Below are 27,360 nucleotides of genomic sequence, written 5' to 3'. Positions count from 1 at the left end.
ATTGTCATTATAATGGCAAACATAAATAACAAAGAGAGAATCTTAAAGGCTGCAAGTGAGAGAGACAGAGAGTTACCTATAAGAGATCTCCCATGAGCTTATCAATTAATTTCTCAACAGAAACACATCAGGCCAGAAAAGAATGAAAGGAAGTATACAAAGTAATGCAAAACAAGGGTCTGAATCCAAGAATATTCTATACAGCAGGCTATCATTCAAAATTGAAGGGGAAATCAGGAGCTTCACAGACAAAAAAAAAAAAAAAGGCTAGGGAAATTTATTACCACCAAGCCAGCAATACAAGAAATGCTAAAGGGACTGTTATAAAAAGAAGAAATAGAAAGGGAAGAAGGAATATAGGCACAAAAATTAAAAATGGCTACAAACAAGTACCTATCAATAATAACCTTAAACATAAATGGATTAAATGCTTCAATCAAAGACATCGAGTGGCTGATTGGATAAGAAAACATGATCCATACATATTCTGTCTACAAGAGACCCACCTCAGAATAAGGGACTCACACAGATTGAAAGTGAAGGGATGGGAAAATATCTTTCAGGCAAATGGAAATGGAAAAAAAAAAAAAAAAGCTGGGGTAGCAGTACTTATATCTGACAAAATAGACCTCAAAATGAAGGCCATAACAAGCGATAAGGAAGGCCACTTCGTAACACTAAAGGGATCAATATAACAAGAGAATATAACTCTGGTAAACATTTATGCAACCAATGGAGGAACACACAAATACATAAAAACTTCTGGGAGATATCAAGGGAGAAATCAACAGCAATACAATTATAGTAGGAGACTTTAATACCCCATTGGCACCACTGGATAAATGCTCTAGACAAAAAATCAGCAAAGAAACAGCGATCCCAAATGACTCACTAGATCAGATGGAATTAATTGACATCTTCAGAATATTTCACCCCAAAGCCACAGAATATAGATTCTTCTCAAGTGCACATGGGACATTTTCAATTATAGACCACATATTAGGTCACAGGAAAGTTTCTCCAAATTCAAGAAGATTGAAATCATATCAAGCATCCTCTCAGATCACAATGGCCTAATATTAGAAATCAACTACAATATAAACAATCAAAAAATTTCAAACACTTGGACACTAAATAGCATGCTATTAAACAATGATTGGGTTACTAAAGAGATCAAAGAAGAAATAAAAAACATCATGGAAACAAAAACTATCATTATTCGCAAATGACATGATATTGTACGTAGAACACCCTAAGGATTCCATCAAAAAACTGCTAGATTTAATAAATGAAATTCAACAATGTAGCAGGTTACAAAATTAACACCCAGAAATCTTTGGCATTTTTATACACTAATAATGAACTCACAGAAAGGGAAACTAAAAATCAATTTACCATTGCAACAAAAAAAATTAAGATACCTAGGAATAAACTTAACTGAGAGGTAAAAGACCTGTATTCAGAAAACTACAGGACATTGAAAAAAGAGATCGAGCAGGACACAAACAAAGGGAAGAATATACCAAGTTCATGGACTGATAGAAACAACATCGTTAAAATGTCATGCTACCCAAACCAATCTATAGATTCAATGCAATCCCCATTAAAATACCAATGGCATATTTCACAGACCTAGAACAAACTCTCCAAAAATTCATCTGGACTAAAAAAAGACTCTGAATAGCTATAGAAATCCTGAGAAAGAAGAACAAAGTAGGAGGGATCTCAATACCAGATATCAAGCTGTATTTCAAAGTCACTATCCTCAAAACTGCCTGGTACTGGCACAAGAACAGACATATAGACGAATGGAACAAAACAGAGAACCTAGAAATTGACCTAATCCATTATGTTCAATTAATATTTGATAAAGAAGGCAAGAGCATACTATGGAGTCAAGACAATCGCTTCAATAAATGGTGCAGGGAAAATAAAAATACATCAAAATAAAAAAGCTTCTGCACAGCAAAAGAAACCATCAATAAAGGACAAGAAAGCCCACTGCATGGGAGAACATATTTGCCAATGCTATCTCAGATAAGGGTTTAATCTCCAAAATTTATAGGGAACTCATACAACTTTAGAAAAGGAAGATAAACAATCCAATAAAAAAAAAATGGGCAAAGGGCCTAAATAGACACTTTTCTAAAGTGAACATACAGAAGTCCAAGAGACATATGAAAACATGCTCAAAGTCACTAATCATCCTAGAAACGCAAATCAAAATGACAATGAGGTAACATCTCACACCTGTCAGAATGGCTATCATGAACAAATCAACAAATGATGATTGCTGGCATGGATGTGGAGAAAAAGGAACGCTCTTGCATTGCTGGTGGGAATGCACACTGGTGCAGCCACTGTGGAGAACAGTATGGCATTTCCTCAAAAAATAAGAGAAGGAAATCCCATTTGACCCAGTAATTCCACTTCTAGGAATATATCCCAAGTAATCAGAAACACCAGTCATAAAGGATATATACACCCCTATGTTCATAGCAGCACAATTTAAAATAGCTAAGATTTGGAAACAGCATAAGTGCCCATCAGCAGATGAGTGGATTAAAAACCAGTGGTACATCTATGCAATGAAATACTACGCTGCTGTAAAAAAGAAGGAACTTTTATCATTTGCAACAGCATGGATGGAACTGGAGAGCATTGTTCTAATCGAAATAAGCCAGTTGGAGAAAGATAAATATCACCTGATCTTACTCATTTGTAGAATATAATGAACAACATAAAATGATGAACAAAAATATTATTCAGTGACGGAGAAGCATTGAACAGACTGTCAAACCTCACAGGGAAGGCACTGGAGGGTTCGGGTGGAGGGGTAAGAGATCAACCAAAGAGCTTGCATGCATGCATATAAGCATAACCAATGGTCACAGACACTAGGGGGTGAGGGCATCTGCTGGGAGGTGCGAGTGGCGGGGGAGAGGTCAATGGGGGGAAAAGAGACATATGTAATACTTTAATCAATAAAGAATAAAAGAAGGAAAGAAAATAGAATAACAATATAAAAAGAAAAGGGAAAATATAATACTAAAAAAAAAAGAAAAAGAAAAAATTTTTAAAAAGTCATGTGTTGTTTGCTTCAGCCATGTTTTAATGCTCCATGTGTGCTGGTTCTGTTCTGTCTTCAAATTCTGGGCTCCCTGTTAGGTGCTGATCACTGTGAGGCACTGTCTGTAAATCCACGGCTTTTTTGCTTTTCTCTCCACAGCCCTGTCTTCAAGCAGGCAGGACCAATCTGCCTGCTTTGCCTGGCTGCCAGCTGTCAATATGAATCACTCAAGGCTCTGTTTCTGTCAGGGCTTTAGGTCGGTGCTGTTTCGCTATCTGGGGGATCAGCTAGATGTATTTTCCCAGCCCCAGAACCACTCCTCCGCGAGTGGCCCAAAATATAACTCTGGCCTTGGTTGGTCAGAGTTCCTTGTATGGAGACGAGTGGGGTTGGCTGGCAACCTTGAGCTTTTATCAGATTCCCAGAATAGTGGAGCTGAAGGGCCCCTCTTCTAACCCAGCCACAGAGGGCTCTTTGGGACTATTCAGAGCCTTTGTTTCCTTTGTGTAGCTCAGAATGCAGGCAGGGTGTGGCAGGCTGTATTCCCTGCCAGGAGGCCACTGGATGGAGTTAGCTATTCTGAGGAGAAAGGCCACTTGGGTTTGGAGGGTTAGCAAGTGCCTCGGCCATGTCTCACTGCCCTGCCTCCCTCCCCAGCCTCTCCTCAGGCTCCACAGATCCTTGCCTCTCCCTGCACTGGATGGAGCCTTGGGTGAGTTTTTGCAACCGAAAAGTCCTATATTCTGGGTTTAGTTAATAAAAGCAAAGACAAAACAAAACAAAAGCAAAACAGCCAGAAACTGTGGGTTTCTCTTCCCCAGGCACTACGCCGCTTGGGCTGCTTTCAGGCCTCCCTTTGCTGTGGTCCCAGGTCTAGATTTCCAGGGCACCCCCAGCCCTGAGGGTTTTCCTTTTCACAATTGGCTATTATGCCTGTCGCCAAGGGATGAGGTTTTGGTGCAATGCAGCCTCCACCTCACCCTTTAGGCCCGGGGGCGGGTGTTCCTCTCCAGCTCAGATCCCTGCTCCTTTCCTTCTCCAGGCTTCCTTCCTTATTGAAATTGTATCCTCAGCTGTGTTCAATTTGTTAATTCTGGGTGGATGTTCTTCGATTTCATTGCTTTTCCAGCCTGGCCAGGAGGAGGTGCACGACATATCTGCCTATTCAGCCGCCATTTTCTGCGCCGCCAGGAAAAAAATGTTTACATTTCTCAAGAAAAAAAATACATCAAAACGTATGTTTCCATTTCTGAGCTGCTTGGGATAAAAAAAAAAAAGGAGGAAAAAAAACAAACAGTATTAAGTAAAAGACTGAAAATACAACAATGGCTGGAACAAATTAGAACTACATGTCTATCTCCAGGTCCAACAACCGAAGGAAACCACCTTTCTCCTCTTTGGGAACTCTATTTCTCTCTGGAGTTTTGTGAAGGCCGGAGGAGACCATGACTATGTTGAGGCTGTGACTAGGTGCCACCAAGTCTTTGACAGCCTTCTTTCACTTATCTCACCTTGAACAAGAGCCTATCTCATTCCTTCCAGGTGCAGAAGTGATGGCAGACTGCCCTGGTAAGTTTGCAGTGACCTCCTTGGCTCTTAGGGCAAAAAGAGGAAGATTCAAGTCTCTTGTGTTTTAACCCTTTGCACTCGCTTGTTTTTTTTCTCGATTCCTTTATTCTACTCGGGATTTAATTTTTTAAATACCCCAGATTTTACAAAGCGCGGCAGTAGAATAAAAAACTGGAGTTTCTTTTCATACAAACTTATTTATTTGGATTTTTTTATATTTCAAATTATTGATACATTCAATACAATTCGACATACGAGCTGCTACCGATGCTAACCGTGTTGAGTCACATTCGACATCCGAGTGCAAAAGGTTAAAGAATGGAGGCCATTTACTAAACTGTTTTTGAAAACCCAAATAGTTCTGTTGAGAGTAGTTATTCTTATTTTCCAGCTATCTTATGTTCTGAAAGGCCCCTGAAACCATTTACTATTATGTCAGCCAGAGAGATAAGAGGGATCCGGGAATCTGTATGATGTAGGATTCCCAACACCCAGCTTTAACATCTGAATACTTCTGGAACATTTGATAACTGGGTCACCTCTTCCTCTAGTTCCCATGTTGCACTTAGCTACGGTCAATCCTTCAGAAGATGCGACAACCTCCTTCTCTCTCAGTGCAAAGCTGTTCAGCCCCTGAAAGCACTGTATGCTGCATTTGTGTGTGCAGAAGCCGAGATCAATGAAAAACACTAGCAGATTTTTACTTCAGACTCCAATTCTTAAATTTGTCTTTTTACTTCCTCCCCTTCCCTTTTCTACGGCTTTTGGAAAAGAAAAGAAAAAAATTTAGTACATGTAAATAGGATAAAGAGGAGAGGCAAAGGTTTAGATTTTTTTAAAGTGGACTTTTTAACTGTTAAAACAAATGGCAGATTTGCAATTTAAAAGCCCTGAGTGCAAGGTCAATTCATTAAATAAAAGTCCCACTTTTTGAACTAAGAGAGTGATAGTTCATTGATTTAATGGATTTTCAACTCAACCAAATTGCCTCTTAAAAAAGAATTAATGCTGTCTTTCTCAAGACAACTGTTTTTTTTTCACCTCAGTTTGTTCGTAAGTCCCAAAGTTTCTTCAAACTTAGGCATGCTTCTGTATGTAGATTTTGACATGAATGTAGAATTTCTAAATTTCTGTGTCCAAACTGCTATTCAGCTTTTCTTGTATAAGCCTGCTTTAAGCTGGACCACTAATTTTTTAAAATGGTTTTATTAATTTTAGAGTGAGAGGAAAGGGGAGGAAGAGAGAGATTGAAACATCAATGAGAGAGAAACATCAACATTAATCGACTGCCTCCTGCACTGGGGCTAGAGATGGAAACCGGGCACATGCCCTGGCCGGGAATCAAACCAGTGACCTTCTGGTGCATGGGTTGACACTCAACCACTGAGCAACACTGGCTGGGCTGGAACACTGATTATTATTTGTAATATCTCATTAAACTGAAGCTACTTCACTAACTTTTCAAAACGTGCTTTATATTAGTGGGAATACTGAAGGTCACCAAGTCACCAAAAGACAAAAGGTGCAGAATGTGCTAGAAACAACTCTTGCCTGGCTACAATCTTGGCTACAGCTGGCCTGGCATTAAATGTAAATTGAAGGGTGGTTGCTACCTACATAGGTGCGTTTCTGTTTGAGGGATGTTGTTTTTGTAAACCTCAGAAGGTACCTCACACCAAAATATTTCACAGATTGCCCTGGCACCTTCCAAGAAATGTATTTTTTGCCAGCAGGTGGCTAGATCCCTGGGACTGCCAGGGAACACAGAAGGAATCCTGGGAAAATTAAGGCAGAACCTTGAGGTCTGGTTAACCAGGTAGGTGTGGTCGTGGCATAGCTCATGGGTGGGAAAAAGGACAGACTGTGCACACATATACTTTGTTCTGGACTTGAAGAAAACTTCATGGTAGACATCTTGTGTGCACTTGAAGTAAAATAAATCCCACAGCATTTTGTTTCCATATTTACAGCACTGTTGAAAATGCTCATAATCATAGCCACAGGGAAATTGATGAAGTGTTTTAAAGTTTGCACCTTGCCAATCTGAGTGCTTGGAAAGGAAAGGCATGCATTTTAGCATTCCATAGTCCACATCTAGATGTTAACCACATTGTGGTTAAGCAAACCATATCTGATTATTATTACCACTTTATGTGTATTTGGGTGCTTTCTTCTTGATATTTGAAACTAGCGTTCCCATTGCAGGAAGAATCCTGCAATAGGGTTTCCTGCTGCACTCTACCCTGCCCCGCCTGCGCTCCTCCCTTTTCCCCCACCCCGCCTTCTCTGCCAGCCCGCCTCCACTCCTCCCTTCTTCTCCCCCCAGCTTGCTTGCTTCTCCGCAGCTTTGCTCCCTTCTGCAGCTCTTGGCTACTTTCTACGCTGTCTTGATATGCAAATTAACCACCATATTGGTTGGGGTAATTTGCATACTCATCCTGATTGGTTGGTGGGCATGGCTTGGGCATAGTGAAGGTGCGGTCAATTTGCATATGTGTCTATTATTAGGTAGGATGCTCATGCATCTTCATAAGATTCCAGAAAATGGACAAGCAGTATCCATTTGACTCTCTTCACACCACCCATTCCACTTACCTCTTCCAAACAAGCAAATAGAATCTGCAGTGCACATCACCACCAGTAAGGAAAGGAGGTGGGACAAGCATGGAACTGGAGGAGACATGACATGACACCTTTACTGCCACACAACAGCAGCACAATGTTGCAAACTGTTAACATCTTAAAGTCATATTTGCTAAAATCTCTCAAACAAGCTGCAGCTGGTGTAAGCATGCCCCAAACCTATCGATAAAAGACCCAAGACCCGGCACCAGCAGCAGCCTGCCTTGCTGCACAGGTGGGTCTTGCATGGGCACTTCCAAACCTGATACAAACAGAAAGCACTGTAGCTCCTGCTGGGTGGTCCCTGGCATTAGGCTGACTTTGCACCTCCCTGGAGACCCAAGAGCCATTGTACCCGGTGGACAGCTTCAGACCACACCAGAATACAACTCTACACATCTACAAGCAACACATTCAAAGGGAAGACTCAGTGAGCACCATAGGCCTACTGAAGCAAGACCTGCTTCATAGTGGTGTTTCCTGCACAGCAGCTCTCCCACTGTAGTTGCAGCTGGTCCTCACAGCCAATTGGCTGGAGGCCAATTCTTCCCAGTGACACCAACAGCAATCATGTCTCAACTACAAGACTCTGCACACAGCCCTCAAAAGGGCACACTGAGAGTGCCCAGCTCAGGTGAGCAGGGAGGCTGAACCACACTGGTCAGGCCAGAAAGACTTTTGAGTGATTAAGATTGACAGCTGACTGGCAAGTGAAGGTGGGTGAAGGAGGAGCCTGGGGAGCCTGGGAAAGGTTACTGACCCAGCCCCTGGGCCCCATGCTGCTAATAAACCTGCTTTAAAAGGCAGGTTGGTCCTTCCTGGGTGCAGCCAAGTCCTGTGGAGACAGACACAAATTGTGGATCCCTTGGAGCTTCAAGCAGGCTGCTAAAAGCCAAAGGAAGACATTTCTGACAATGGTTACCTCCTAAGTATGTCATGGAAAGCCCAGAATTGGCAGACAGAATAGTCAGCCATAGTCATCAGAAGAGCAGGGTGTTCCCATGAGGCACTAAACTCTGCTCAGACAAATGCCACTGCATTTTTTTTCCTTTTTCTTATTTTCCTTTTTTTTCTCTTCCCTTTCTTCTTTTTTTAAATTTATCTTCTTCATCTATCTGCTTTATTGAATTGTTATTATTTTAGTCTTTATTGTTTCACTCATATATCTAATTTTTCTTTTACCTTTTTCTATTCAATTTTTTTCTTTTTCTCCTGCTTTCTCATCTCTTTTCCTTTTTTTATTTTGGGTCTATCTGCTTTCTCCTCTATTTTCCTTTTCAACCCCCCCCCTTTTTTTATTTTTAACTGTTTTCTTACTCCCTTATTTTTTACTCTTGTTTTATTTATTTATTCCTCCTTCATATTTATTTGTCCTCCACCCCTCTTTTTTTCTCCTCATGTTTTTTATTTCTATCTTCTGTAATTCTTGCTCTCTTTTCTCTTTCTTAATTCTCTCTTCTCTGGTGGTTGCTTTTGTTGTTATTGTAGAGGACTTGTGTATGTTTTTGTTTTATTTCATTTGTTTCATGATTTATTGTGCTGTATTTTGTTCTATTCTGCCAACACCTCCACAGCAGCTCACACAACATGGTTGGGGGTGAGCTTCATAGTCAGCCAGCCTGAGAGAAGTCTCCACCCATGAGCAGGACAAAAACATTCAAGAGACATTTATAATAGGAGAACCCAAATAACTCAAGTAAGGGGCTTTCCTAGAGCACACATCTCAGGAAATCTAAGAGACTGCACCACTGGGTCCCACAAAACACCTGCTAAATGAGATCACCCCCCAAATTCTGGGAGGCATAATAGTTTGATCTAATACATAGAAAAATACAAAGGTACAGCAAAAAAGGGGGAGACAAAGAAATTATCCCCAAAGGAAATAAAAGGAGGAATTGCCAGAGAAGGAACTAAAACAAAGGGAGGCAAGCAATTTTTCAGAAAAAAATTCAAAGTAATGGTTACAAGGATGCTCACACAACTTAGTAAGAACAACAAGCAACTTAATCAGAACATTAACACATTAAGCCCCATGTCAGTCACTGGTGACTGACACTATACTTCTGTCCGCAAGACAAAACAGGCTGGGCACTTAACATGTTAAAGAATTTAATGACAACTACAGCAGCATAAAAAAAAAGTTGTAAAAACCATCAATAAGAATGAAGCAGAAATGAACAATGACATAGCTGAAATTAAAAAAAAAACAACACAGGAAGGAATCAACAGTAGATTAGTAGAAGCAGAGGACTGAATCAGAGAATTAGAAACAAAGGTAAGAAAAAACCACCCACTCAGAGTATCAATTGGGAATAAAAAGTAAAAAGCAGGAAATTCTAAGTGAGCTTTGGGACAACATGAAATATAACAACATTCACATCATAGGGGTCCCAGAAGGAGAAGAATCTGAGCAATAAATAGAGAACCTGTTTAAGAAATAATGGCAGAAAATATCCCTAAGCTGGTGAAGGAAAAAGTCACTCAAGTTCAGGAAACACAGAGGGTATCTATCAAGATGAAGTCCAAAAGACCCACACCTAGGTACATCATAATTAAAATGGCAAATATTAAAGACAAAAAAAGAATCTTAAGGATTATTTCTTCAAGAGAGAGCAAGTTACTTACAATGGAGCTCCCATTAGACTGTCACCTTATTTATCAATAGAAACACTTCAAGCCAGAAGGGAGTGGCATGGAGTATATAAAGTAATGAAAAGCAAGAGACTGAATCCAAGACTACTCTATACAGCAAGGCTATAATCCAAAAATTGAAGGTGAAATAAAGAGGTTTGCAGACAAAAAAAAAAAAGGCTAAAAGAGTTTATTACCACAAAACCAAAATGGCAAGAAATGCTAAAGGGATTGTTGTAAGAAGATGAAACAGAGAGAGAGAGAGAGAGAGAAAGAGAGAGAGAGAGGAACACAGGCCTAAGAATAAGAATGGCAACAAATAAATACTTAGCAATAAGCATGTTAAATGTAAATGGCTTAAATGCTCTGATCAAAAGACATAGGGTAGCTAAATGAATAAGAAAGCACGCTGTCCCAAATATCTGCTGTTTACAGGAGACCAACCTCAGAACAAAAGACTAACACAGAATAAAAGTGAAGAGATATACAAAAGTTTTCTATGCAAATTGAAGTGAAAAAAAAAAAAAGCTGGGGTAGCAGTACTCCTATTTAACAAAATATACTTCAAAATGAAGGCCATAATAAGAGACAATGAAGGCCACTTCATAATACTAAAGGTATTGATACAACAAGAGGATATAACTGGTAAATACTCACTGTATTCAATAAAGGACCACTGAAATATATTTTTTAAAAAAACCTTCTGGAGGGTTTTAAGGGAGTGATCTACTGTGATAAAATCATAGTGGGGGACTTTCCTACCACTCTGACAGCACTGGATAGATCTTCCAGACCAAAAAAAAAAAAAAAATCAACAATCAAAGAGCAATCATAAACAACACACTATGTCAGAATTAATTGACATTTACAGATTATTTCACCCCAAAGCTACAGAAAATACATTCTTCTCATGTGTACAAGGGTCATTCTCAAATATAGACCACATGCTTTGACACAAACTATGTCCCTACAAGTTCAGGAAGAAAGAAATTGAAATCATATCAAGAACCTTCTTGAATCACACGGGCATAAAATTAGATACCAACTCTAATAAAAACACTCAAAGACATTCAAACACATGAAGGCTAAATAGCATGTTATTAAACAATGAATGGGCTATCAAAAACATAAAGGAAGAAATAAAAAACTTCCTGTAAACAAATTAAAATTAACATGTAACAACCCCAAATCTATAGTACATAGTGAAAGAGTCCTGAGAGGGAAGTTCATAGCATTACAGACCTATCTATATATATAAAGAGCCAGGGTCCATAACGTCCAAAATGAATGAATGGACAACCAAGTACCGGAAGTCAGTCCTGCAGTCAGTGCTGTGTCGCCATGGTGACCCAGCACTGACTGCTGAGGGGGCTGCATATCAGGCCTGGAGAGAGAAGCAGGGTCTGATATGCAGCCGCTGTGGCAGCTGTTGATCAGCCATTGCCTCTATTTCTCTCTGGGCCTCACCAGCAGCCACAGGGGCTGCTGATCAGCTCCGCCTCTCTGATCAGGCCCGGAGATAGGCCCGGTGATGTTTGACTGGCATAGAAATTGACCAATCAGAACCAAATCTTGGTGAACTGTGAGGAGCCAATGGCTGCCTAGGAGGCGGAGCTTTTGATGCTGACTGGCATAGAAACTGACCAATCAGAACCTAATCTGGATGAACTGCGAAGGCAGAACCTAAGGTGGGGGATGAGGAGGGGTTTTAAGGGAAACAGCTATTTGGTATAAGGTATAAGAAAGAGGTTCAATTGTTTTAATGACCAGTTTGGCAGTATAGTGCATATGGCTGGCTATCAGTCCAGATATAGAGATTATGTATTTTTGTCTGCCAAGAGCATCTCCTCCTGCTGAAAAAGGCTCCCCACACCCCATTTAAGCAATCTTATTCTATATAATCTGTCTATACTAATAAAAGGGTAATATGCTAATTAGACGGGGTCAACCCCCCATCTTCCGGACATCCGACTGCCTTCCAGACAAAGCCATGGTGGTGGGGGCCGAGGCAGAGGCAGTTAGGGGTGATCAGGCCAGCAGGGGAGGGCAGTTGGAGGCGAGATTAGGCCAGCAGGGGAGGGCAGTTTGGGGTGAGATCAGGCCAGCAGGGGAGGGCAGTTTGGGGCAACCAGGCCAGCAGGGAAGGGCAATTAGAGGCAAGATCAGGCCAGCAGGGGAGGCCAGTTGGGGGCAACCAGGCCAACAGGGAGGGCAGTTGAGGGCAAGATCAGGCTGGCAGGGGAGGGCAGTTGGGGGCAAGATCAGGCTGGCAGGGGAGGGCAGTTGGGGGCAAGATTGGGCTGGCAGGGGAGGGCCATTAGGGGCAAGATCAGGCCAGCAGGGGAGGCCAGTTGGGGGTGAGATCAGGCCGGCAGGGGAGGGCAGTTAGGGACAATCAGGCAGGCAGAGGCAGTTAGGGGTGATCAGGCTGGCAGGGGAGAGCAGTTAGGGGTTTGATCAGGCCAGCAGGGGAGGGCAGTTAAGAGTGATCAGGCAACCAGGAAGGTGAGCGGTTAGGAGCTAGCAATCCCAGGTTGCGAGAGGGATGTCCCATTGCTGGTTTAGGCCCAATCCCACAGGCAGTCAGACATCCCCCAGGGGGTCCCCAATTGGAGAGGGTGCAGGCTTGGCTGAGGGAACCCCCCCGGTCCCTGTGCACAAATTTTGTGCACTGGGCCACTAGTAAACATATAATGTCCTTAATATATAATTTATACCTTCTTATATGAGACATAGGATTTGGAAATATATTCCTTATGTATTTGTTTCTGATTTCATTTACTCAATGGAATCTTTGATGAGGGAAAAGTCTTCAATTATAAACAAGTCTAATCTATCTATCTATCTATCTATCTATCTATCTATCTATATATAAAAGGCTAATATGCAAATTGTCCCCTTGGGAGTTCGACCGGGAGACCGGGAGTTCGACCACTCACTATGATGTGCACTGACCACCAGGGTGTGGCGCAGAACATGGTGGGCATTGGAACATGGTGGACATTGGTGACACAGCACTGGCAGCAGGCAGCAGTGGAGGCACTGCTGGCCCTGAGGGACCCTGACAAGAGCAGGACCACAGTGGGATGGTGGGGCAGATGAGCAGGTGATGCCAGGCCAAGGTGGGGTGCCAGGCAGGGCTGTGGGGTTAGTGAGGCTGGGGACGTGAACTGGGGCTTCTGGGGTGAGATGAGGCTGGACATGGCCTGAAGCCCTCCTGCAGTCCCTTCTAGGCAGGCCAATCTCCTGCAGTCCCTCCCTGGCCGGCCAGCCACAATTGTACCTCTGCAGCTGAAAGAAGCCAGCGTCATTGACAGAATGTCTGAAGACCAACTACTGGCACAATATACCTCTGCAGCCGAAAGAAAGCGGCGTGGTAGCCATGGTCAACAGAATATGTCTGAAAAACTGTCATCAACAAGTACTACCAATACTGGTAGGAACTGCCTTCACAGCGAAAATGAAGTAAATGAGGATGCAATTATTGAACATAGTTGTGGTAGAATGACTGTTAAATGTCAATTTTGCCTATCACTATATTTCTCCAATGAAAAACCATCTGATGGAAAATTTACTCAATGTTGCAGCAAAAGTAAAGTTTGTTCAAATGATATAAATTTTCCAGAATACTCTGCATATTTTTAAAAATTAATGACAAAGATTCTGACAGTAAAAATATCATGGAAAATATTCGCTGTTATATCATGTTGTTATTGCTTATTTATTAATCAATTTACATATTATTTTCATGTACATTTTACTAATTTTCTTTCATCTCTGACAATTCTATTATATAGAAAGTGTGAATAGCAATATTAAAATATTTCTTCTAATTAATTTCCTTTCAATGTGCACAAATTTGTGCATGGGGTCACTAGTCTCTAATAAACAAGAAAAACTTCTAATAAAGTATCTTAAAGTATAACTTAAAGAATTAGAAAGAGAACAACAAGAAAAGCCCAGAGTTAGTAGAAGAAAGGAAATAATAAATATCAGAGGAAATAAATTATATAGAGACAAAAACAATAGAAATGATCAATGAAACCAGGAGCTGGCTCTTTGAAAAGATAAACAGGATTGATGAACTTTAGCCAGACTCGTCAAGAAACAGAGAGGACACAAAAAACAAAATCAGAAATGAAGGAGGTGAAGTAACAACTGACCCCACAGAAATATAAAGGATCATAAACAAATACTATGAACAACTATATTCCAAAAAGCTGGACAACCTGGATGAAATGGACATATTTCTAGAAAAATATAATTTTCTAAAATCAGGAAGAGTCAGAATACCTGAATAGGCTGATAATTACTGATGAAACTGAAGCAGTAATAAAAAAAAAAAAAAAACTCCCAGCAAGCAAAAACCCTGGTCCAGACTGCTTCCCAGGGGAGTTTTACCAAGCATTCAAAGAAGAACTAACACCTGGCCTCCTTGAACTGTTCCAAAAATTCCAAGAGGAAGGAAAATTTCCAAGCTCTTTTTACTAGGCCAGCCTTATCCTAACTCCATAACCAGATAATGACACTACAAAGAAGAGAATTACAGGCCAATATCCCTGATGAGCATAGATGCCAAGATCCTCAACAAAATATTAGCAAATCAAATCCAGCAATACATTGAAAAGATCATACACCATGACCAATTCGGATTTATTCTGGGGTTGCAAGGCTGGTACAATATTTGCAAACCAATAAATATGATACATCACATAAACAAATTGGAAGATAAAAATCACATGAGTATATCAATTGACACAGAAAAAAGTATTTGTCAAAATCCAAAATTCTCCTTGATGAAAATTCTCAACAAAGTTGGAATAGTGGGATCATACCTCAACATGATAAAGGCCATATATGACAAACTTACACCCACCATCATACTCAATGGGCAAAAACTGAAACCGTTCCCCATAAGAGCAAGATCAAGACAGGGATATCCACTACCACCACTCTTATTCAACATAGTATGGGAAGTCCTAGCCACAACAGTCAGACAAGAAGAAAACAATAAAAGGCTTCCACATTGGAAAGGAAGAAGTAAAACTGTCATTATTCACAGATGACAAGATATTGTGCATAGAAAATCCCACAGACTCCACCAAAAAGCTATTAGATTTAATAAATGAATTTGGATACATAGCAGGATACAAAATTAACACCAAGAAATCAATGGCATTTTTACACACCAATAATGAACTCTCAGAAAGAGAAACTAAAAAAGCAATCCATTTACCATTTCAACAAGAAAAATAAGATCCCTAGGAGTAAACTTAACTAAGGAGGTAAAAGATCTGTACTGGGAAAACTGTAGAACATTGAAAAAAGAGATAGAGGAAGATATACAAAAGTGTAAGCATATACTGTGTTCATTGATTGGTAGAATCAACATCATTAAAATGCCCATACTACCCAAAGCAACCTATAGATTAAATACAAACCATATTAAAATACCAATGACACATTTCAGAGATTTAGAACAAACACTCCAAAAATGTATATGGAACAAAAAAAAATGCCCCAAATAGCTGCAAGATTCTTGAGAAAGAAAAACAGAGTTGGAGGGCGCACAATACCAGATACCATGTTATACTACAAAGCCACTGTAATCAAAGCAACCTATTGCTGGCACAAGAACAGGTATATAGATCAATGAAACAGAACAGAGACCCCAGAAATCAACCCAAGCCATTATGCTCAATTGATATTTGACAAAGGAGGCAAGAGCATACAATGGAGTCAAGACAGTCTCTTCAAAAAATGGTGTTGGGAAAATTGGACAGGTACATGCAAAAAAATGAAACTAGACCACCAACTTACACCATACACAAGAATAAACTCAAAATCAATAAAAGACATTAAATATAAGTCACAAATCCATAAAAATCCTGAAAGGAACCATAGGCAGCAAAATCTCAGACATCTCTAATAGTAATACATTTGCTGATACATGGATACATCTCCTAGGGCCGTGGTCAGCAAATTGCAGCTCGTGAGCCACATGCAGCTCTTCGGCCCCTTGAGTGTGGCTCTTCCACAAAATACCACGGCCTGGGTGAGTCTATTTTGAAGAAGTGGCGTTAGAACAAGTTTAAGTTTAAAAAATTTGGCTCTCAAAAGAAATTTCAATCGTGTACTGTTGATATTTGGCTCTGTTGACTAATGAGTTTGCCGACCACTGTCCTAGGGCAAGGGAAACTAATGAGAGAATAAAAAAAATGTGACTACATCAAAATAAAAGGCTTCTGCACAGCAAAAGAAATCCTCAACAAAATGAAGAGGGAGCCCACTGCATGAGAAAACATATTTACCATTGATACATCTGATAGGGTGTTAATCTCCAAAATGTATAAGGAATTATTACAACTTAACAAAAGGAAAAAAAACAATCCAATAAAAAAATGGGTAAAGGACCTAAATAGACACTTCTCCAAAGTGGGCATACAGATGGCCAAGAGACATATGAAAAATGCTCAAAATCACTAATCATCCAAGAGATACAAATTAAAACGACAATGAGGTATCAGGTCACACCTGTTGGAATGGCTACCATCAACAAATCAACAAACAAAAAGTGCTGGCAAGGAGGTGGAGAAAATGGAACCCTAATACACTGCTGGTGGGAATGCAGACTGGTGCACTCGTTATGGAAAATAGTATGGAGTTCCCTCAAAAACTTAAAAATGGAACTGACATTTGACCCAGTGATCCCACTTCTAGGAATATATTCCAAGTAATCTAAAACAACCATCAGAATATATGCACCCCTATGTTCATAGCAGCACAATTTACAATAGCTAAGATTTGGAAACAGCCTAAGTGCCCATCAGCAGATGGATAAAAAGCTATGGTACATTTATACCATGGAATACTATGAAGCTGAAAAAAGAAAGATCTCTTACCTTTTGAGACAGCATGGAGGGACCTGGAGAGTATTATGCTAAGCAAAGTAAGCCAGTCAGAGAAAGATAAGTATCACATGATCTCATTCTTGTGTGGAATCTACAGACCAAAATAAATGGTGAACAGAATACCGGTAGATCCAGAGACATGGAAGCATAGAACAGAATGTTGAATCGCAGAGGGAAGGCGGGGGTGGGAGTGGGGAGAGTTTAACTGGGGAACTTGTGTGCGTATCTGCATAGTCCATAGACACAGACAATAGTGTGATGAAGGCTGGGGAGTGGTGGGTGTGGGGTGGACGGGGTCAAGGGGAAAAGCGGGGAGCATCTGTAATAATTTCAACACTAAAGATAAATTAAAAAAAAAGAAAAAGATCTTTGAGCAACCTGTGGACAGAATTTGGGTGAGAGGTGAGCCTTGGTGTTCACACAGTGCTTGGCACACAACAGGAGCTCAAACAATTGCTGAGTGACGTTGGAACATCTATTAGCCTGCTGACATGAACATAGTCACTAGATTGTTTCCAAGTCCCCTCCTGTGGGTTACTGATTCTGACTGCCAGCTTTCTCCATGGCACATTGGGCTGATCAGTGAACTTGCAATTGTTACTTTATGCTCATGTGCACACACACAAAGCAGTTTGATAAAATTCTCTTTTTAACTAACCTATTCTATGCACATAGCTCAGGGTGTGTGTGTGTGTGTGTGTGTGTGTGTGTGTGTGTGTGTGCGTGCGCTGCTTAAGGGTTTTTTTGGGGGAGGGGTATTAAAACATATTGGTACCCATACAAGTAAGAAATTTGATTAACTTTCTATAGTTGAAAACCAATTGTTCTGGCTTCAAGAAGGTATGGCTTATTGTATAAGAAATAGGTAATATATTGCATGCTTAAACCAATTTATTATGTAAAAGCCCTTTCTCATGCACATGCTCTTCTGTGTTAATATACAAAAGATCCCAATCAATTACACATTACTAATTTATGAATTATACCAAATACAGGGTGTGGCAAAAATAGGTTTATAGGTGTTCATATGGAAACTAATACAATAATTACTAAATAATAATCTTACCTAATAATAGAGAAACATGTAAATTGACTGTACCTACGCTACACCTACAGCCAATCAGAGTGAGTAGGAAAATTAACCCAACAAAGATGGCAGGTTAATTTGCATACATACCTGGGTCCTGGGAACCTCCTCAGCACCCAGGTCATTCCCAGCCAGCCATCGGAGGGGCGGGGGGAAGGGGCTGAGCTGGCAATGGGAGGGGCGGTGGGGGGAACCTGTCCAAACCTAAAGCTTCAGGCGGAAGCTTTAGGCTTGGGCAGGGGCCAAGCCTGGGATCGGAGGGAAGGGAAAAATATCAATGGAAACATCCTCAGGTGAGGATAAAAAGAAAAATAAAGAACCAGGCCTAAGCCATCAGTAGGACATCCCCTGAGGGCTCCCAGTATGTGAGAGGGGGCAGGATGGGCTGAGGGACCCCTCCCCAGTGCATGAATTTCATGCACCAGGCTCCTAGTAATAAAATAACCTCTGATTATTTTTGTACTTGCAACTGTAAACCTAACTTGCTCCACCCTGTCTGTAGGTCTTTGTACATGCAAACCCAGGGAAAAGCCCCAAGACTGGAAATCTACCTCCGTAAGCAGAGGGCAGGTAGTGATGGAAGAAAGTGTAGCAACTAACAGAGTTTATTAAGGGAAACTTACATACGGGGGTCCATCTTGGGCAGCTGCAAGATGAAGTGGATACCCTTTATGCCACTTGGCAGGTGCCAGAGAATTACATAGGGTAATGGCAGGAATAGTCATGGGTACTAGTATGTGAATACTACCAGCTACGGGAATTTGCACGCTTGACCAGATCAGGACAATAGCCTTTCTAGGAGCCAGCACATAGCATGAGGCAGGAGAGGGGGGCGGTGTACGTCTGAAGAAAACATTGATTACAGACAGTCCTCTGGAAAGATGTTTCAGATAGGCTTGGTGGTAATTTTGCTTAGAGAGCACTTCAAGGTCAATTTAGAGTGCATAAGCCTTGTTGATTTTCCTGTTTTAAAAAGGTCAAGCCAGTTACCGGGTCCTGAAGCTGCAGAGCCTGCCATCAGGATACATCTGTGCTCTCTCTTCTTGGCTCTGGTAGGCACAACGGGGCCCATCTGGTTCTTAGAGGGGCACAATGTTCAGAACATGATGCTGTCTACCTGCAGAGGAAGTCCCAGACAGGAAAGGTGAGGAACACCAGGTCAATAACCCATGCAGGTGCCTTTGATTCTAGATCAGAAGTCTGGGAATTGGCAGCCTCTGGATTGCCCACAGAAAGATTTGTCCACACAGTGTTTTCTTTTAAAACAAATTACCAATATTTTACTAAGGTGATATTTTATATTAAAATCTGAATTACAGCCTCTCAATAAATATCAGAACTTCTAGTGACATTGGGTTTCCATTCCTATCTGATAACAACAGCCTGTCTAGATGAAGGATATACCCGCTCTTTTTTCTTCCTTTCCTTTCCTTTCCTTTCCTTTCCTTTCCTTTCCTTTCCTTTCCTTTCCTTTCTTTCCTTTCCTTTCCTTTCCTTTCCTTTCCTTTCCTTTCCTTTCCTTTCCTTTCCTTTCCTTTCCTTTCCTTTCCTTTCCTTTCCTTTCCTTTCCTTTCCTTTCCTTTCCTTTCCTTTCCTTTCCTTTCCTTTCCTTTCCTTTCCTTTCCTTTCCTTTCCTTTCCTTTCCTTTCCTTTCCTTTCCTTTCCTTTCCTTTCCTTCTTTCTTTCTTTCTTTCTTTCTTTCTTTCTTTCTTTCTTTCTTTCTTTCTTTCTTTCTTCTTTCTTTTCTTCCTTCCTCCCTCCCGTCCTTCCTTCTTCCTTCCTCCTTCCTTCTTCCTCCCTTCCTTCTCTTTCCTTCTTTCTTTTCTTTCTTTCTTTCTTTTTTTCTTTCTTCCTTTCCTTCCTTCCTTCCTTCCTTCCTTCCTTCCTTCCTTCCTTCCTCCCTTCCTTCCTCCCTCCCTACCTTCCTCCTTCCCTCCCTCCTTCTCTTTCTTTCTTTCTTTCTTTCTTTCTTTCTTTCTTTCTTTCTTTCTTTCTTTCTTTCTCTTTCTTTCTTTCCCCTTCCTTCCTCCCTCCCTCCCTCCTTCCCTCCCTCCCTCCCCCTCACTCTCTTTCTTCTTTCTTTCTTTTCTTTCTTTCTTTCTTTCTTTCTTTCTTTCTTTCTTTCTTTCTTCTTTCTTCCTTCCTTCCTTCCTTCCTTCCTTCCTTCCTTCCTTCCTTCCTTCCTTCCTCCCTCCCTCCCTCCCTCTTTCTTCCTTCCTTCCTTCCTTCCTTCCTTCCTTCCTTCCTTCCTTCCTTCCTTCCTCCCTCCCTTCCATTCCTCTCTCCCTCCCTCCCTCCCTCCCTCTTTCTTTCTTTCTTTCTTTCTTTCTTTCTTTCTTTCTTTCTTTCTTTCTTTCTTCTTTCTTTCTTTCTTTCTTTCTTTCTTTCTTTCCTTTCTTTCTTTCTTTCTTCTTTCTTTCTTTCTTTCTTTCCCCTTCCTTCCTCCCTCCCTCCCTCCTTCCCTCCCTCCCTCCCCCCTCTCTCTCTTTCTTCTTTCTTTCTTTCTTTCTTTCTTTCTTTCTTTCTTTCTTTCTTTCTTTCTTTCCCACATTCTCACCATTATTATCACTTAGTATCATTTTCTAATGATTGTGCCTGCACTGTTGTGTTATATGTCTCATACCCAGTCTGTTGATGCTCATCTATGTTCCCTGCTTGCATCTATAGGCATTTAAATTAGTAACTTCTATTCTAGTGTATTTTTTCTAGTTAGAAACATTTTATTTACATGTTTAAATAAAAACCCACATTTTCAAACCATAAGATGTTAATACGTTCAACAAAAATTTATATTATCTTACTGATGTGAATTTACAGAGTAATAATCCAGATCCATTTTGATTAGATAGTTACATTTTACATACATCACAAACCTCTTATAATAATGTAAACAAAATAACTCTTCCCTAAAAGGTGAACTTGAGAACTTCAGTCCTCTCTTTTGGGACTTGCACTTCTTCGCAGACTTCCTGATGAGGAATGACTTCTTTTGGAGCTGGACATCTGGACTTTAATTAGCAGCTTCTTGGTCATGAAAGAGACTTGGATTTGATCTTGACCTCCATGGTTATCTCAGTCCTTTTATAGAACCAGACCTAGATCATATGAGTGAAGCTGATCGTGATCTATGAAGAGACACAGATCTTGATCATCGAGGAGATGCTGATCTTGACTTCCTTCTCCTGCTCCTGCTTTGTGAGTGAGAGTACTGTCTACCTCTGGATCTGGAATGTGATCTAAACTGTGACCTGCTGCTTCTTTTTCACTGGCTATAGCAATGACAATCATAAGCATAATATCCTTTTTCACCACACTCATAGCATCTACCATTTGGATCAAAGGGACATCAGGCAGGTGGTTTATCAAAAGGAGATCTCTGAAGCCTGCCTGTTGATAGTTCAACCCTTACTGGGAACTTCAAATCACTTTGCCATCCAGGCCTCAATCTGCATCTTCTGCATCTCTAGTGTCTTCAAATTCCACATAGATAAATCCTGGAGGATTTCTTGCAATCCACACAATTCTTAAGGGACCATAATAACTGAAAGCCCTTTATAACTCCTTTGCCAGCACCAGTTCCCTTGGTTTCTCTCCCTATTGCCAGTAGCATGACTTGATGACTGGCCTGTGAGCTCGGCTCCTTCAGCTCCGCAGTGCCCAGGGTGCGAGTAGTACGAAAAAGCTGCAAAGACCTATTATACCAATGGTCCCAATGGCACTACCCTGTTCTAGTGTATTTTATTTTAAAACCCTGATTTGGCTTTAATTGGCTTGCTTTAAGCTAACAAGAACTAGTCACCATCCTGTAGACTTTACATTCAAGCTGGAAAAAGGCACACATATTCATTTACTCAGTCAACACTTCTTGAGTACTTGCTATGTTCAAGGCATTGTGCTGGATGTTGGGATACAATTATTCAAAACAATTCCATTGCCTGCCCCATGACTTTGCAGTCCAATTGTAACATCATTATTATAATCATATGATAATCACAGTTCAACTCAACTATAAAATGGATGAATATTTGCTATGCAAAGTAAATGGTTCTGTGGGAAAGTGGAAGTGGAAACAGTAATTTACATAAAACAACTAAGGAAACTTTCCCAAATATAACATGCTCTCTGACCTTGGAATGAGTGGATAATGTAATACTCTGAAATATACCTATAGTGCAGAACTAGCAAATGTCACACAAGAATTACCTGGGATACTTGTTTTCTGAGATGAGGATTCAACTTTGAACCTGGAATAAACATGAGTCAACCATTCTTTGATGATTCTGAAGTCATCTCATGATGTCACTGGGTCTTCAGGGGCATCAGCCTTCACTGTACTATTTCATGTCATTGGAAAAGTCCCTTAATCTCTCTGGGCCTCATCATCCACTCCTGTAAATGATCATTAAGGTCCCTTCAGCCTGAAAGTCCTATGGCCTTTGAATGAAAGGGCTAAAGATGCATGACAAAGGGTGTACAGCATTTACAGATATTATATGACATGCCTATGGACACCAAGGCATCCTTGAGGGATGGGGTAAGTTTGGCAAGATGATATTTTAAACTCTAGGTCTTAAAGTAATTTGAGGGTTTATTTTAATGGAGAGAACTAAAGAGATAGTCATAGGTTGGAGATGAGCAATAAAGGTAAAGATACAAAATATAAGCCTATGTATGGGTTTGGCACCAGAAAAGAGAAAAAAAAAAAAAGCTCAGATCAAGATCAAGTGAGGTCTGTAAGTTGAAGGAATTCGATCCTAGGGTAGAGGATTTAGTCTTGATCCAATAGCAATGACTGAAGTGATGCTTTAAGAAGATTATTTGGACAATTTTATAAACCAGGCTACTGCTTTCCCACCCCTAGCCCTCAACATCATTGACTGAAATTCTTCAAAGCCACCCACCTAGCCTCCTGGGTTCCTGTGCAACAAAGGCCTGGCACCCTTTGGTTCTTAAAGGAAATGATCATAACTTAAAGTCTATTGAACTATGATAAATAAAGCTGTGGTTAAAATAAAATTTTGAGCTCAAGTGGCCTTACAGATAAATATATATTTTTAAAAGCCAATGGCTGAAAAACTTTCAGTCTACAGTCTGAGTTGATCCCAGGTAACTCACTATTGTCAGCCACTTTTCTATCCCTCCTTGGCTAATAAAATACAAGGATCTGTTGACACAGTTAAAAGAAGAAAGAAAAAGTAGAGTTCACTGATTTTAAGTTTCTAACTTATAATATGATTTACCTTTTTACCTGTAAATGGCAAGTGGAGCATTATTTTCTTGGATTATTTGGTTCAAGAAGTTTGAGATTGAGTTTTCTAAAGTCTCTCACCTCTTTTAAAAATTAAAAATGAGCCAGGCTGGTGTGGCTCAGTGGTTGAGCATTGGTCTATGAACCAGGAGGTCACAGTTCGATTTCTGGTCAGGGCACATGCCCAAGTTGCAGGCTCAATCCCCAGTAGGTGGCATGTATGAGGCAGCCAATCAATGATTCTCATCATTGATATTTCTATCTCTCTCTCCCTCTGCCTTCCTCACTGCAATCAATAAAAATATATTTTAAAAGTTAAAAATAATCTGCAATAGCCTGCTATGTTGGCTCAGTAGAATTGGGGTGATAAGCACCAATAAGATGATTTCCAAGTTAAGTATATTTAAAACATAAGGATAGAACCAACCGCCTGCCAGGATCCCTGGCTAAATCACCAAGCATCCCAACAGCACTAACCTGAACTATCAGGGCCCTCTTCAGTCCTTCACAGCATTTTCAGAAGCAATTTTTAAAAATTATTTTATATCTTCTAAATTTGAACATCATTAGCTCAGTAGGATGCTAGCCATAAGAAGCAAATTCTAAACTCAATTCAGAAAATACTTGGAAAAACATTTAGGGTCTGTCATCTGTATTATTGCCCTCATTTTGAGGAATTTCCTTTAAGCTTTCTTTGTTAACTTTAAGGATGAAGTGAATTCCTTCCAAGCTTTGTACATAGCCCAGAAAATAATTTATAACATCTCAAAGCAAAGGAAAAAGCAAGTAACCTTATGGTTCCAAAGAACTTGTAGATATTTTTGGTGGGGGAAATGAAAGACAAATGATAGGAAACCTATATCTGAATTATTTGTAGCCATTGTTTTGACACTTTGAAAATATTTATGGTGTGGGTGGTACATTAATAATTTATCAGATTTCAAGTTTCTCTCAGCAGAACTGCTCTGTGCTGCTTGAAAATGGAAGCACGCAGCATTAAAGCACTGAAGACTGTGCTTAACTGGATTTCACCCATCAATCACACGTATGCTTGCTTGCTACAGGGATGGGTTAAGCATTTGCTGCTCCACACAAGCCGAACATTTGTAAATGAAATCACATTTTAACTGCAATAAAGGAGCTTCTATTTAAAGAATTCTACCTTTCAATGCATTCTCTATGTTATCTCTAAAATCATCTCTTAAAAGTTATAAATCAGAGCATGCCACTCCTGCTGTTGCTAAAAGTGTTCAGTGATTTCCTATTACTTACACCTACTCTCTCTATCTCTAGAAACTTCAATGTTCTCACTCCAATTATAACAACAACAATCCTTTTGCTCCTGAGACATAAAGTGAGGATTACTCCTAACATCACATGAGTCTGGTTATTATATGTAAGTGGTCTTCTAGATCGGAACACCACGAATGCAACTGAAACCATAGAAACACATTGATTTTCTTTTAATACTTGCTTACTTTTCTACTTTGCCATTCTTTAGGACAGCTATTCCTTTTTGTCTGGTAAATCCATTAATTTCCACTTGAAGCATCACCTTCTTTTTGTACTTGCTCGATGTCTGCAACAGTTAACTGTGCTGATGGCTGTATTCCTAAAGTATTTGATCATCTATTATAACAATTAAGTGTGATTAATTATGCCAGAGTATCTTAGTCTTCTCCAATGTCCTCCAAGATCTGTGAGGGCAGTGGAATCTCTTTTACACAGCTTTGTGTCTTTAGGGCCTGAAATATAGTCTGGGCTTAACAAATGCTGAAAAAATGAATAAAACAATGGCAGATCCTTTTATAAAATGAAGAGCTCTTTCTGTGATGCAAATAACATACCCTGATCCATTTGGTTTATGAGTTTGGATATTTGTCTCCTGGATTTTTGTTAATTGTGGTACAACAATATGTCCTGTAGCTTCAAAGAGAACAATAGGAACATTTTCTCAGATATCCCATGCCTAATACAGTGATTTATCCACAAGAATGTAAAAAATGACTCAGGAAAGTGATAGAAAGGAAAATGAAAACCCCAGGCATCAATTTATTGTTATAAATTGTCAACCTCAGTTCCTTTACCAGACTGGAGAAAGTGTAATAAAGTTATCTGGTTTGAGTTTCCTCTTTTCCCTCCTAGACGAGGTACCATTTCCTAGAGCAATGTCCAGAGGGCTGGAGGTACTCTGGCGCAGGTGGTAGTGGGGCGAGTTCCAGCATACCAGAGAGTACAGGATCCTTTCCTGTCATCTGCAGCAATTCAAGTTTAGTTGATACCTCCAGAAAAATACACCTCAAAATTCTTCCGTTCAGTAGGCCTTCTTTGATCAACCCCTCATTGCAGTGTAAATTCCCAGTTTTGAACAAAACTGTGTTTTGTTATTTATTGTGCTTTGTAAATCTTCTTAAGCATTTTATATGTCTGTTTAAGATTCCTAATTATACTTAAGTCTTCCTCAGGAACAAATGTACATGATTCATTTCTTAGATGTCCTCTTTCCACACCCAAAGGCTACCAGCATAAAATTTTCCTAATGTTGACAAATGAAATATTTATATCTATAGGATATATTTACCATGTCTTCAATTTTCTCTCACTCCTTCAATTCAATCCCCCCTCTCAAGTGATATATAGAATATTTAATTCAGATGATTTATTTTTTACTTAGAAAATATTGTAGCATCTCTTAAAATTCATTGGAAGTCCCAAATTGCCAAAAATAAAACATTATGCTATTATCTCAAAACCAGTATAGAACAAATGTTATGGTAAGTCCAGAAAACTGGGTTTTAGTCCTGGTTCTGTCCTGATAAGCATTACTTTGGTTATTAATTACTATGCATCATTGTTTCAGATTCCAAATATGTAAAATAATAACAAAAGCAAAAACAATAATAATAACACTAGTACTCTGCCATGGTCATAGAATAGGTGGAAAGATCATTTAGATAGGATGAAAACTCACTTTGGAAAGAAAAAATCAAGACCTTTGAAGTGTCCCCATTTCCTTTCATGTGTTGTATGACACATACCTGGAACTCAGTGGCAGGCTGGTAAATTGGCTCTCCAAGGAGAAAAAAATAAATCCCAGTTTGTAGTGGTTACTGATTTCTGTGGTAAATACAACCACCATGGTCGATTTCAAGCTGTCAACAGTTTAACAACCAGTTTACAAAATTCTTGACTGTTTATAATTGGTTCTTGACACAATTGGCTTCAGTCCACAACTGCATATACCTTGACTTTGAAGTTAGATATTAGATTAGGTCATTGCAAATGACACACTAACCCCCCAAATCAGCCATTTTCAATGTGGGAAAGTAAAGATTACTCCTAACCCTTACGTAAGTCCTTCAGTTGTCATCTTTATATGGTCTTCTAGATTTAGACACCATGAATGCAGAGAAAACATGGCAAAAAACTCAACACACTGAATTTTATAAATATTTGCTTTTCTTTCTATTTTGCAACAAAATAAAATTTACTCTGGCCACCCAGTTAGAACTCAGTGGCTGTAGCAGGTAATTATTTTGCATCCTAAGTTAAATGCAAAAAAGTAATAACAATTATTACAGACTAATGGCCTGGTGCATGGATTTGTGCACATTGACAGGAAATTAATTAGAAGAAATATTTTAATATCACTATCTGCCCTTTCTCTATAATAGAAGTGTCAACCAAATTCACGATTGGCAATGACAGATCGAAACACAGGTATACGATTGGTGCCAGCGAGAGCTTTATATGTATCATATATGCGTGAGTCAACTTAGCCTTTTATAGAGATAGAATAAACTTGTTTAGTTAGACCTGCTTTCTGATTTAGCTAAACTTTTTCCAGCCCAGTGAATCACTCCAACTTCTCTTTCAGGTAATTGTCAGCAACATAGCAGTAAATATCAACATGAAACAGATTATTATTGTAGATCACGCAGGGAGAACAAAGGGTAAATTATTTAACTGCAGCAGTGTTTGACTATATTCTGTGCAGTGAGAAAACCTGAAGTCATTTTCAAGGTCCACCATTTCTTACTTCTTTTCAGTCGGGTCAAGTTTCTAAACTTTCTAAATCTCTGTTTTTTGGCTAATGAAAAGAAAATAGGATTCTACCAAGTTTCCTATCTACCTACTCCAGGAATTCTGTGAGGATCAAATGAGATGAGGCATGGGAAAATGCTTCACAGACATTTGGTTAAAGTGTAAAATGTTTGCACCT

At 39.8% G+C, this 27,360-nt stretch overlaps 1 pseudogene; it reads right to left on the bottom strand.

Annotated features, from left to right (window-relative positions):
- Window positions 1–20,796: 20,796 nt before the first annotated feature.
- LOC103302407 (serine/arginine-rich splicing factor 7-like) lies at window positions 20,797–26,277 on the bottom strand (annotated as a pseudogene).
- Window positions 26,278–27,360: the final 1,083 nt, after the last annotated feature.

The sequence above is a fragment of the Eptesicus fuscus genome, chromosome 7 (genome assembly GCF_027574615.1).
Source record: "Eptesicus fuscus isolate TK198812 chromosome 7, DD_ASM_mEF_20220401, whole genome shotgun sequence".
Lineage (NCBI taxonomy): Eukaryota > Metazoa > Chordata > Mammalia > Chiroptera > Vespertilionidae > Eptesicus > Eptesicus fuscus.
This window is presented reverse-complemented; position numbering and strand designations above follow the sequence as displayed.